This window comes from Chroicocephalus ridibundus, chromosome 1, assembly GCF_963924245.1.
Source record: "Chroicocephalus ridibundus chromosome 1, bChrRid1.1, whole genome shotgun sequence".
NCBI classification, from domain to species: Eukaryota; Metazoa; Chordata; class Aves; order Charadriiformes; family Laridae; genus Chroicocephalus; species Chroicocephalus ridibundus.
The window spans coordinates 83,824,940-83,838,045 of record NC_086284.1 but is presented as its reverse complement, the minus strand read 5'-3'; the positions used below and the strand labels follow the sequence as shown (position 1 = coordinate 83,838,045).

At 38.5% G+C, this 13,106-nt stretch overlaps 1 protein-coding gene and 1 non-coding gene across 8 annotated transcripts in view; both read right to left on the bottom strand.

The window, feature by feature from the left end:
* FRMPD4 (FERM and PDZ domain containing 4) overlaps window positions 1-13,106 on the bottom strand; it is a 411,398-nt gene that overhangs the window by 186,760 nt on the left and 211,532 nt on the right. The gene's annotated exons all lie outside the window — the stretch shown is intronic.
* On the bottom strand, window positions 11,043-11,149 carry LOC134510510 (U6 spliceosomal RNA). The gene has a single exon (XR_010069648.1). It is a non-coding gene; the product is annotated as a U6 spliceosomal RNA (small nuclear RNA).

The following is a 13,106-nucleotide window of genomic DNA, read 5'->3' as shown; positions in this document are numbered from 1 at the left end:
ACTTTTCCCCCTCGTCCACTCCCTGATAGAGTCCCTCTCCATTTTTCCTGTAGGCCTCCTTTGGTACCAGAAGGCCGCTATAAGGTCTCCTCCCATCTTGTGGAGCCAGAGGTTGCACAGGGCTGTCGTGGGACTCACAGCTGCCAAGATCACTTGTTCGCCATGAGTAAGGCAACTTAACTGTAGTATGTACTTGAAGAAGTTTTGATATTTAATCAACAGCACATACATTTTAAAAACATCTTTTGGAAACCTTCTTTCTAAAATGACAGACGTGTATTAATTATTGTGCTCCTAAGACGATATTCATTCCCATGACTGTATTATGCAAAAATGGAAATATTTCTGAAATTCAGATTTACAGCAAATGCTATGGTCTCTTTTCATCATTTCCCCTACAGTATTGAAGAAAAAAGTACCCTTGAATGTTAAAAACATGCTTTTGTGTTAGCTCACTACTTCCATAAAACCAGCATATATATTTTATAGCTTAAAAATCACCACTTGGCTAATTTCTATATTTAAATCTTCAACCAAAAGCACAATGGTATTTATGACACCAGAGTACTTAAGTATGTTACAGGCTGCTACTATAAATCATTGCACTTCAATGGGTCCGGATAGCAACTGTCTGAACACAGAAGAGAGAGTTCCTGCAGACCTTCCTTTTCAGAGGGGTCTCGCACGGTACCTCCAGCGCCCCAGGCAGCTCAGCTGGGACTCCTGCAAACCTCGCCCTTGCGCAGACCTATTGCTACGTGGTCTACCAGCATTTACACACATTTAAGGGCAGCCAACACCAAACTTATTATGCTGTCAACTATTTTCAAGCTTTTGATGCACCATTCAAGCTATAACTCTTGGATTGTTCAATACCTTTCCCTTTTATGTGCTTGGGATTTTTGGTTGGTTTCTGTCTTTGAAATTAAAAAATTGTAGTGACAGGGGATCAAAAATTGCAACAGAAAAAAACCCAACACAATTTTATAACACTTTTCTGGGCTTGAGCAAACTCATCTTTTCACAGGGTAGGCATTTTACTTTGTATAGCCTCACTGAAACTGAGAAATCAAACTTGTTTCAAGATACGGCACCATAAACAGCCACAAACTTTTCATGAAATGCTGTCCCTTTTGCAATAAACATCCTTTTTTTCTTGTTCTCCTTTTCCTTTTATTAAGTATTTGATAACAGTTGTTAAAATTATTAGAAATTGATTTTCATTTAGCACTGAATATGGCATCTCTTTCTGCTGCCAGCTCCTGAAGTTGTGTAACAGTTTTCTCAAGTAATTGACAACTGGAGAACCCTACAATCTGCTCAACAAGTGTAATAAGTTTGTCCAAATCTTCTTTATAAACTAAAAATTTATTTCTCTACAAAAACATTTTTTAGAAGTGTACGCACATACGCGCACAAGAAAAGCATTCATTTATTTATGACCTTTCAATTAACTTTATGCTTTCTTCTCCAAGCCCAAAGCTAATCCTTAATATGGAACTGACATTTACATTTTCTGCATCTTAAATGTTGAGTGGGGAAAAGTCTAACAAAACAAGACAAAAACCATGACCAAAACCAAGGATTTTCGAAGACCAAGAAAAATATGATGTAAGACAACCTGATCTGCAACAAGAATTTCATTGTATTGCTGCTACTTTCCATGACACCTATAGCCTTATCCCTTTGATACACATGAACATGAACTTCAGTGACCTGCTTTCATTGACAAATAACCTTTCAATTTATTCAAAACTCTACTTAAAAAAATATTGAGTTGTAATTGCCCTTTAATTTCATTCCAGCATTTTCTAATAGCATCCTCCTCAATGAAATTCGACTGATGTACATTGCATATACTCAACTAAATGTACGATCCAGTAGTCTAGTATGAGTCCATCAATTCCAGGACCTTGTTTCTTCATCACAGAGTAATAGTAACACTCTAAAACCAAATGAAATTACAATCCTAAATGGTTCTTCAGGATCTCAAAGGAAGAATCTTCATCAACCACCGAGGCTCTTGCGCCGGAGCTCTCTTCCACGGAAGCGGCTATCCCCAGACATGGAGTTACCTTTCTTTCCCTAAAAAAACCTCTCTTCCCTTGAAGGGAGAGGGTTCCCTTGAGAACAGCTGGGCAAAAAGGCAACTTGTGGCCACCTCCAAGCTGCCTGGCCAGTCACCAGAAAGAATCAGGGCTGAGCCCACTCTTTCTCGGAGCACGAGCACAACTTTCAGCCTTTACTCTCTATGCAGCTGTAGATTTTCACAAGATCTACAAGTTTAAAAAGACCTCTAGTTCCCTGCCGGAAGGGTGGAAAAATGGCCAAAACCTTCCCAAATTACTCCATCTTAAACAGAAAAAGCAACTTCAAATACCACCTCAATTATTACTATTGTCTCCATTTGCAATATTTCCCTTCTTGAACTAAATTGTAACTAGGAAAAAAGTGTATGTTAAGAATACTCAGTAAATTACTATTTTATATTATTTTTCTAGCAATATCTGTATTTTCCCTGAACTAGAGCTTCTGAAAACCACTGAGTCACCAGCTATCCTCAACATCCCAGCAAGAGCAAAGATTTTTTTTTTTTTTTTCATCTGCAAAATGAGTAAGCTACTGACTAAATTTAACATAAGAGCACTCTTTTCCTTGGAGTCTGCCTTTGTATTCAGTAGGCATCCATCAGAAGCAGACATGGTACTTGCATTTACAATGTAAGCATACAAACACCAACATATAAACTTGCTGTGAAAGCAGACTATTATAAATGGACAATTTCATGGGCATCAGCAGTGAAGTTCCACTTTCCAAAAGATAATGAAGAACCCTTCCCAAAACAAGTTTAACTCTGATTTTCTTTACATCTTCTCTAATGTACCAGTTTATGTCTTCTCTGGGACAGCTCAGTCGTATCCTCTATAAATGGCTACCTCTTCTATCGCCATCCTGAAACTATACAGGGACAACCCCACAGCCCCTCTGACATTTCTCTACCAACGAGTGAAAGGCTGCACTCACTCACAGGTGGTGTGTACATTATAATATACCCGGAAATATTCTGTACCTTCTCTGAGAAAGTTGAATACTGTAAATATTGATTGAGAAATGACTGACAGCTCTCCTAGAATGCAAATGTTTGAAGTGTTCAACAGTGAAAGATGGACATGCAGAGCTGCTGACTGACTGGTTAGTTTTTTATTATTTCAGAATTAGAGCTCTCTGAGCTTATCAGAAGAAAAAGCTAATTAATGCTATTGCAGAAAAATGGTATGTCATCATCTTCGTCTTTTTTACAAGTAGTCAGAAGAAAGGAATAATTCTAATTTACTGAAATTCAGTGTTAAGATTTAATTGTTAAATACTGTTCAAAGGTTAATTCAAATTTTAAACTCCATTCTCTATTTGGATTCTGGACAAGCGAAAAGGAACCGTCTGCCTGTGCAAAGCCAACAACACCCATTTTGGTGAAGGAACGGGACTTCAGTGGTGACATGACAAACAATGTATCCCTCAGAAGTAAACAAAAGCATTAATCATCAGATTTCAGAAGAACAAGAAGCTATCTTCTGGTACTGAAAGTTAATTAATATTTAAGATAATACTGGGGTTCTACTCCCAGTTTTCAAAGAATATAAAATGGGTTGATTAAAAAAAAAAAAAACAAAAAACACCACCACCAAAACAAACAAAAACCCCCAAAACTACAACAACAACAACCAAAAACAGGCATCCCCTCCAAACTTACATGAATTTAACAGCGTAAGATTGAATGCACTCAAGAGCCACTGTGCGTATGGGATAGGAAGAGGTTGTCCAGTCTAGGAAACAGTATCTTTCAGCCTTTCAACCAGTACTGGAAGTGGTGCAAGTCTCAACTGGCATCACTTTTTTTCACCACCACAAACACTGGCACATTACACAGTTGCCCGTCATTCTGCACTGTACCAAGCAACAAACATAGTCAAATCCAGAGCATCTGATAATTATGGGGGCAACAAAGCCATCCCTTGGACCGTAATAATTCAGTAGGCTTCATGTCGTGCCTTTTTCCATAGCAGCCTCTTTCACTGGAAGCTGAACGTAACATCTAGGGTTTTCACAACAAGCTGCTGAAACAGAGGTAGCAGGGGAGAGTGTTGGAACAAATCTTTGTGGGACTGAATAAACTGCGTGCTGCTCACTTAACACTTTCATGCAAACATATAATCAAACCACGCCTTCTGGAAACCTATTTAACAGATACTTGGGAAACTCACAGAAAGCATTTACCAAGGTCTGGAGCATATTTTACAGTCATATGATTCCAGGCTTACTCTGATTTCCAGTGTCACTGCAGTCTATACAGTACACACACACAACCCAGTGCAATACTGTTTTTCCTGTTCCAAAAAAATCCAAACCAAAACCACATTCCAGTACTGAAATGCTATATAGCCTTCATAAGTTTACTTACTGATGCATAGTTTTCTACCAGTAATGACAGCAGGACCACTTGGCTTCTGCCATGCACCCAAGACCACTAATGCAATCAAATTGTCCAAGCACATAAAGAACATGTCATCGCGTACAGCAGCTCTACAGTAAATCATCCAAACGGAGCAGTCAGCCCCCAGATTAGTTGCATGTGAGCGCATGTTATTCCTATAGGAATCTCTGATCCAAAATGCCCACGGAAGAATGTCTAAGCCAGCTGAAGACAGTGCCACTCACACAACTACTATACATGTCTCTTTCACATAGACCAATCAAAACCAGCTCTTGACACCATGTCTGTAGCATATATTTACATATAAAATACATACACACACTGATTTTTTAAGTAATTCACTCTTATTTTGAACATTTTCTCAGGGTGACAGCTCCCTTGAGCAAATATTGCAGACTACTTTCACTAAACAAGCAAGACTTCACATCCAGGAACACAAGGTTTCATAGTTGTCTTCCAAGACATTTTATTCTATCTTTGAGAAATACAGGGAAAAATAAATAAAGAAATAATAAAAATAATAAATCATCATTAAAGCCCTGAAAAGGGTGCCTTCAAAAAAGAAAGAAAATAAAAACAGAGAGAGAGCGGGCATGCAGAGATAGAGAAGGAAAAAAAGCCAACACCTCAGGAGCGTTTATAACACAAGACTTTCCTTAATGTTTAAGACACTGTTAAACAGATGCCCTGCTGAAATAGTGAAGGCATTTATTTCTGATATTCATCTATATACGTAGGTGATGGTGGTCTTGTGTGTGTCTATTGCAGGGTGGGAGAATTAAGCAAATAATTCGGAATAGCATAAAAATTCCTTGGTTCTTATAAATCTCTTCACTGTGAGAACAACGCAAGATTAAATCTAGTGTGCACGTATAGCCTTACTTCTTCTTTCTATAATTAACTGGTGATGCTTTTAAAATATGCCTAAGGCACTGCAAGATAATGCTGTGCTTCGCCTAAAAGAGTGACTCTGACTCTCCTCCACGCAGCCACTCAGTGCATTAAAGAGAAAATTAGCAAGTTTGGGTTCAGTGAGCTCTACGCTATTTTTGAAAGCGCAAACAAAATAATAGAAACAAAACATTTATAGTGAAGTCTATTTTTAATTATTTTTAATAAATGTTCTGGTTAGTAAATGCTGTTATCTACTTTCGCATTTACTACAGCTCTCAGCAAAGTTAAAGCTGCAGTGCTGTCAAACAGAGAGAGAAAGGGAAAGGACACAGAGAAGGCACATCCTACCCTCTTTTATCTGCCAGCAAAATACAATCTAACTATCCTCAGATATAAAAACAACACACTGAGTTACTTATGAAGATCTAAACTTTATTGTAAAAACAGCCTTAGTTTGATGTAATCCTGACCTGTGCTATGCAGCCATCCGAAATCTTGCCAATGATGCTTTCACCACCTTCAATGCACACGGTCAGCAAATAAATATCCAATAAACAGCAGTTTAAACAGCAGACAGCTTAACCTTTCTCCTGTCTTTAAAAAATACCAGATTGTTCAATGTTTTCTCAAGACTCTTTTACGAACATTCAATTTGAATGAGCCGGTGCAAATGCACCGTTCATCCTCTCGTGAGAGGAGGATGCATTTATGTGAAACATGAGGAGAATGCCTAATGCTGAAAGATACTCTCTGCATCCTCAATGAGATTTTATTACAGGGCTCTCTTTCTTCTTACTGGCGTGTCTCAACATACCTGCAACCATTCTACTTCTTTTATGGCCACATGCTATCTGTACACTTGTATTTACGTTCAGTACTCTATGGGAACACTATATATCACACGTGCATTATAAGCCAATTGGGGCAATTTTAAAAATAATCAACACTGCCACTCCAAGCCCTGACATGCAATACTGACATAAAAAAAATATTCTGCTAACATTGCATACAGCTAACTTTCTGGTTATTAACAATCAGATTTTAAAACTATTTTGGAATCCAAAAGCATTAAGGGCATGGATTTTCAAACATGCCTAAAGCTAAGTCTATTTTATAAACTAGCTCTATGATCCCCAGAGGAAAACCTGGTAGTTTAATTAAAAATACAAACAAGTTTTTAACTAAAAATAGTTATGTTGTCTATTGTATCAGAGCTTCATGTGGCAGAAATCTATAATTTCTGAACTTGTCAGCAAAAATGTATAGGTTAAGATCTATTCTAAAAACCCAAACAAACAAGAAACAAAAAGCAAACGACAAAACTATAACCAACTTCCTAGAGCCTGCAATCCTTTAAAGAAAATTACTAGTGCAACTGTAATTTTTAGTTAAAGAAACTTTACAAAAGGAATAGCTTTTACTGAGATCCTTGAGTATCTTGGGCTGTGACAACTCGATTTCACCAGCTTTGATAAATAATAAAAGAGCCTGGCAAACATTCAGTTTTTCTTGTCCTCCACCTACACGGTTCTACAGTTCCTATCGATACATTATTTATATTTCAGGAGCATTCTCCACACAGTAATTGCGTTGTACACCATAAGGAAAGAAGTCTCTGTTGCAAAGATCTTCCATTCCAAGACAGCAAGGAAGGAAAAGGTTATTCTTCCTAGTCATATTAAAAACGCACGATACAAGTGCGAGAGACAGACATGCTGCCATTCTAAATGAAAATGTCTTGGAAACATTGAGTTCGAGAAAAGTGCTGTCTATGGCCGTGTCTTTCACTAATCACTATCGTCTTTGTTAGAACCATAAAAGTTCAATAAAATGAAGCCTTAAAAATGTAACATTCAGCAGTGGAGTAAGATTCTAAAAAGAAAATATTGTGGAAGTTTTTCTCAGAGTCCTTCTATTCTATCTACCATTGTTGATGCCATTCCATTATGTACTTATCTTTTTAGTGGAGAAAAGAAGATAACATCATGTAAAGACAGCAATCCGCCTTTTTTTTGGAAATAAAGACAAGAAACCTCATTTCTTTCTGTTTAATCTCCAATGGAATCTGCAATAAGAGCATCTCCAGACAAAGGCAAAACCAAGGCAACTCTATTCCAGAAAAATTGTAAGTTTAAGGACACAATTTTGGAAGCTTAAGCTATGACAAAGTAATGCTCTCCAGAGAATTATGTTAATTATAAATCATAAACATAAATATAGCATTTTCAAATTGAAAGGCAGAGTAATAAACTACGAGCTATTCTTGCATGAACCAAGATTTAATTTTTCTACCTTCTGGCTTCATCCTGAGTTTTTATGCAATATATACTCATGTTGGCAAAGGCTCATATGGTTAATTAGTTACACCTAAGGTAGTTAAGTGCATAAGTGTTTGCTGAACAACCAGTCCTCCTATACTTTCATTTGGTAGCTTTTTCCCCCCCCCCCATTTTATTGATTGCGGTTCACACTTCCAATGAAGAATTAAAGTATCTTCCTTCCGTATAGGCAGAGTTGCTGATTCCATGTGCACTGTACCTCCATACTCTTTTAAGGAAATGCCTACCTGGTGGGGAAACAGATCATCAAGGGCATTCTACGTAGCAGTGCAACTTTCATATTTTTACTTATTCAACATTTAATCACCTATTAGTGCTTTTCACTATCAGCCAGTTCCCTGTTTGTTCCTATTTGAAACAAATTGCTGCAAGTTAATTATTGGCTCTTCAAATATGGGGGGTTTGTGGTTTTTCGATATGGAGGTTGGGTGAAAACTTAAGGCGTCCACTTATCAAACACCCGCCTTTCCCCCCAGATGAACAAGAGGGAAAAACAAACAAACAAGAAAAAAACCCACCACCAATAAAACAAGAAAAATAATGAAAACTAAAAAAAACCAAAAAGCCCAGACAATAAAAATATTCCCTTCTTCCCTATCTGAAGTAGAAGACAGACTGAAGAACATACATTCCATCTGATGGAAATTAAATCTGCTGAAGGCTACTGACCGCAATACAACTTAATTAACATTATAGATATGAGATAAGACATGTGTAAGGAGGGAAAAATCTAAGAGCTGAAAGAACGTCAACTACCTGGTAGTTCAATATTTGATTTGTTCATTTTTATTCTGAGCTAAGAAGTCACGCGTCTTTCTAGTATGTCCCTCACTGAATAATTCTAGGAAAAGTAACAGGAGTTTTGTATTCAGATCAAGACTTTTCTATTTTGCCTACTGAGGAAACTCCTCTTTTCAACTGCTTTACTTCTAGTCATAACAAGCAGAGAGGTGCAATAAGGAGGCACCTCGAACCTTATTCAGAGGTTCCTCAAACTGGAAGCATGACCTATGTGCACAATACAGCAGTTGTTCTATTATTCCAAGTTCCATTTACCCCACTTGAACCAACCAAGTTAAAACCTCTAAATCAGTCCTCTTTTCTGTTATTAATTCTCAAATGGAAGTAAAACAGGGACTAAACCCCTTCATGACTTTCAATCTCTGTCACATAGCCATGCTTGTTCTCTGCAGAGGGCCCCAGCCATGGCCCAGTTTCATTCCGGGTCACATACCATTCATGATATTCATACATTCACAAATAAGTGAATAAGATCACAATTTCCTATTTGTATCAACCAAGGATTCCACCAAACGCAGCACCAGCTGCATGCTTGTCTGCAGAAACTCAAAAGATTATGTTGACTGCCTATAATCGCCACCCAGTTAACAACAAAACAAACTCAACTTCAAGAATATACGTACTGGTGGTTCATACAAAACCTTAACAAAATATATAGGAGCAGAGGGTGGGGGAAGTAACCAACCAGTTCTCATGCTTCAGAGGAATAACCCCAAACATCAATCATACACATAGAAATTTGTTACTGGAAGATGACCAAATCAGAGTGAATGCTCTACCAAATGTAAACAGAAAGGACTGCACAAAGACTTCTCAAAAAAGGTGATCTTGGAAAGCACTTCTTCAAAAGGCAATACAAAGTATAACCTAAACTAGCAGAGAAAACTAAGCTCACCATTTTTTAAATCTATATTAATCTACATTAATTCTCATACATCTGATAGAGGTTGTCTATCTAGGGGCACGTGTCCAGACAGGTCTGATTTACTACAGGGTGATTGTTCAAAAACATGAAGAGGAGACCAGGTGACAGCACAAACCAAAGCAAAACAAAAGCTTGCAAGGCGACATTTACAGCTGTTTGTGAGTTTAAGGACCATAAATTCCAAAAAACAACTTACTCATCAAAATCCCACTGAATTTCAACAGCACCTAGACATGTTACTCTCTGAAACACCACAGATTTTAACTTTCAAGTGCATTTTCCTAGCCATAAATAGGACTGGTTAGAGTGAAAGTCACTCTACTACTGTATACCTATCCAAATCACACACATTTTGGAAGCATCTAGTTCCTCAAGACGATAATGCATTCACTCTATTTCTTCACTTTACCCAAGATAAGAGTCCAATAGAGGTGAGAAGCTGGATGTAAGTAGTTAGTTATACATCAACTGAAAAGCAAAAGGTATGACAGACTTCTTTCTTATGTTCCTGATTCATAAATCAGCAGTGGAACTACGGTAACTCACACCAGTCAGGATTTTCCACTTTACCATGAGTATCCAGAAAAATGGCTCTTCTCTATACATAGTTTACATAGCAAAATGTAACCCTTCTTTATTTGTAACTCAGTTTTTTCTGGTCTTAATCTTTGTGGAGAAAAGCCTAACAATGTTAGGTTTTGGAGTCTGAAAAAACAAAGTACCAGCCAAACTTTCTATCAAAATAAAAGTGGTTATAAAACTTCTTGGAAAGAACAGGGGGATGAAGCACAGGACTTAAGCACAGAAACTTATTTAGCATCAATCTTGCATCTAGTAGTAAAGGTTCAGTACCAGTCTATACTACCAGCTTACCTTAGCAGTACTTACTAGTACTACCAGCTTACATTAGTAGTAATATAGAATGGGAGAGAGGATTTCCAAGTCCATCATCCTCACCTTGCCAGACCACTGTCCCCAAGCTATCTTTAAAAAGAAAGGGCCAGTAAATAAGACACAGTAAGCCTATGGCTTACATAAAGCCCTCCAAGTAAAGCATCTGCTGATATGCATATTAGAAGTTTTCTCAATAGAGGGTTTTGCATGTTTGCACAGCTGTTATAGATAGATGCCGGCTATCAATGCTACTTCAATAATTTATTTTATTTTTTAAATAAAGTGTACCACTACTAAATCACTGCCTTCTTCCCCTCCTCCTCTCCCAATTTGGTTCTCTGATTTTCACTTATTTGCATTCCTCTTCACCCTTAATTTCCTTCATTATTTAATATCATTCTCCATCACTTCTCCTAGTCTTTCCAACCCCTCCTTTTGCTATGTGATTTCTTCTTTTCTATTTTATTTTGTGGTTTCCTTGTACCTCGCTGTCTGCCAACTTGACTTCTTTCTCTTTTCGCTTCCCCTGCCGTTCGTAAGAATCATAGAATCAGAGAATATCTTGAGTTGGAAGGGACCCATAAGGACCATCGAGTCCAACTCCCTGCTCCTCACAGGACTACCTAACACTAAACCATAAGAGCGTCATCTAGATGCTCATTGAACCCTGACGGGCTTGGTGCCGTGACCACTACACAAAAACATGGCACGCTTCACAAATTTGCTTGTCATCCTTTCGCAGTGGCCATGCTAATCTTCTCTGTATCATTCCAATTTTAGTGTATGTGCTGCCAAAGCGAGCACAATTGGATATCCACTGGATGTCTCCTGTCCCTTTCCAATAACCCCAAATTAGCAGACCTGCTCAGATGACAGCAGCCTGTCCGGGGCTCATTCCGTCATCTTACCCACCATGCAGAAAGTGAAACCTCAGAGTTTGATCAATTTACCACCAGTGTTCGTAAAAACAGGAGATGAAGCAATTAAGGTATGTAACTATGGCTGTAACATACAGGCTCACAATGCTCTGAAGATCAAGGCATTCATAGCTAAAACACAGTAGCATAAAATTTCTTCTTGTGGAAAACAACATTTCCTCTTATTAACAAAGAGCCCAAGGATTTCGATATTAGGAAGAAATTCTTTACTGTGAGGGTGGTGAGGCACTGGAACAGGTTGCCCAGAGAATGTTGTGGATGCCCCATCCCTGGAAGTGTTCAAGGCCGGGCTGGATGGGGCTTTGAGCAACCCACCGGTGTAGTGGGAGGTGTCCCTGCCCATGGCAGGGGGGTTGCAACTAGATGATCTTTAAGGTCCCTTCTAACCCGAACCATTCTATGATTTGTACCATGACTGCCATGCCACTGTGGACTATGTCACTGCTGAACACACTATCACCAACTTCCTATTAGCAATCCTTCTTCCTATGAATGACAAAAACATGTCACCTTGTGAATTAACCCACCCTGTCCCTGTCCCCAGCAGGGTTACAGCACAGCAGCTCCCCAAAAGGCTTCAGAGGCAGTGGGTTAATGGATGGTTGCTGTCCCCATTGAGGTTCAGAAGGCTGATCTCCACCACCTTCAGTAGGATATTAATTACATTCTTCCTGGACCCAAAAATATAGGACTGATGTGGAACATCACTGGCTTTTCCCAGAACCCACTTCATTGATTAACTGTACTCACAGCTGTGAAGATCTTTTCAACATTCAGCTTAATTGTGTCTTTGCTGACACTTAAAGACCATTACTTCTTGAAATGCTTATCATGGTCAGCCATCTAAATGTGTTTATTTTGCAGAACATAAATAAGTGATGCAACTAATCACAATGCAAGTGTTATGCATCTTCACAACATTTTTGTTGTCTGGCATAATGAGCAAGCTCAGAATAGGCACTTGACTGTTGGCATTGTCTCTCTTTCAGAGAACTTCCATTCATTTAGTAACTCCAGACTGGCAACTAAATCAATCATGAATGACCAAAACGCACCCCATCCACCAAAGCCACAAACCTTCATTTAGGCATATGCAGTTCAAAGTACACCCAAGCTCTCCTACTGAAAAGATTTTGGTTTTCAAGATTAAAATCCCTAACAGGTAGACCAGACAAACTGCACACTTGAAAAATAAAATCAGTAGAAGTGGAGACTCTTACAATTGGCCTGTCGATAGCAACAGACAGATGAAAAAGGGGCTGACAGCAGACCAGCACACAGCTACCTCTCCACACAGCACGCAAACCTGTGCCTGATGCTAAGAAAATAGTTTTGCACTCATGTTCACAAGTGCAGAAACCAACTATGAACTCCTTTTCTTTTCCGATGCTAAAATGGTACTAATTTAAATTTATAAGAGTATCTTTTTGCCAGAGAGGGAGAGAAGACCACTCTGTCAAGTTAAGCATTTTTTGATGTTCAGACTACCTCAGTTCTAGGCAACCAGGTTTGCTCCCATCTGAGCACAAAATCTAGTGAAGTGTTTCCCCCTGAGAAGACAGACAGCTCTCTGCTTTTTTGAGCTGAGAGCAGCTTCCTCCACTTAGGATGAAACTCCACACCGGCCAACCTTTAATCTTCTACTTACCATTCCACAACCTAAGCAAAGCAAGAGGCTGAAGGAAAATCAACTTATTTTCTCACCTCCTGGTGAGTCACAGCACCACTAGAAATGTAAAAATAAATAAATAAAAAAATAAAAAAATTGTTTTATTTAATCCACATTTTCCTCAAGGCTACAGATCCTTTGGAAGTCCCTGAGC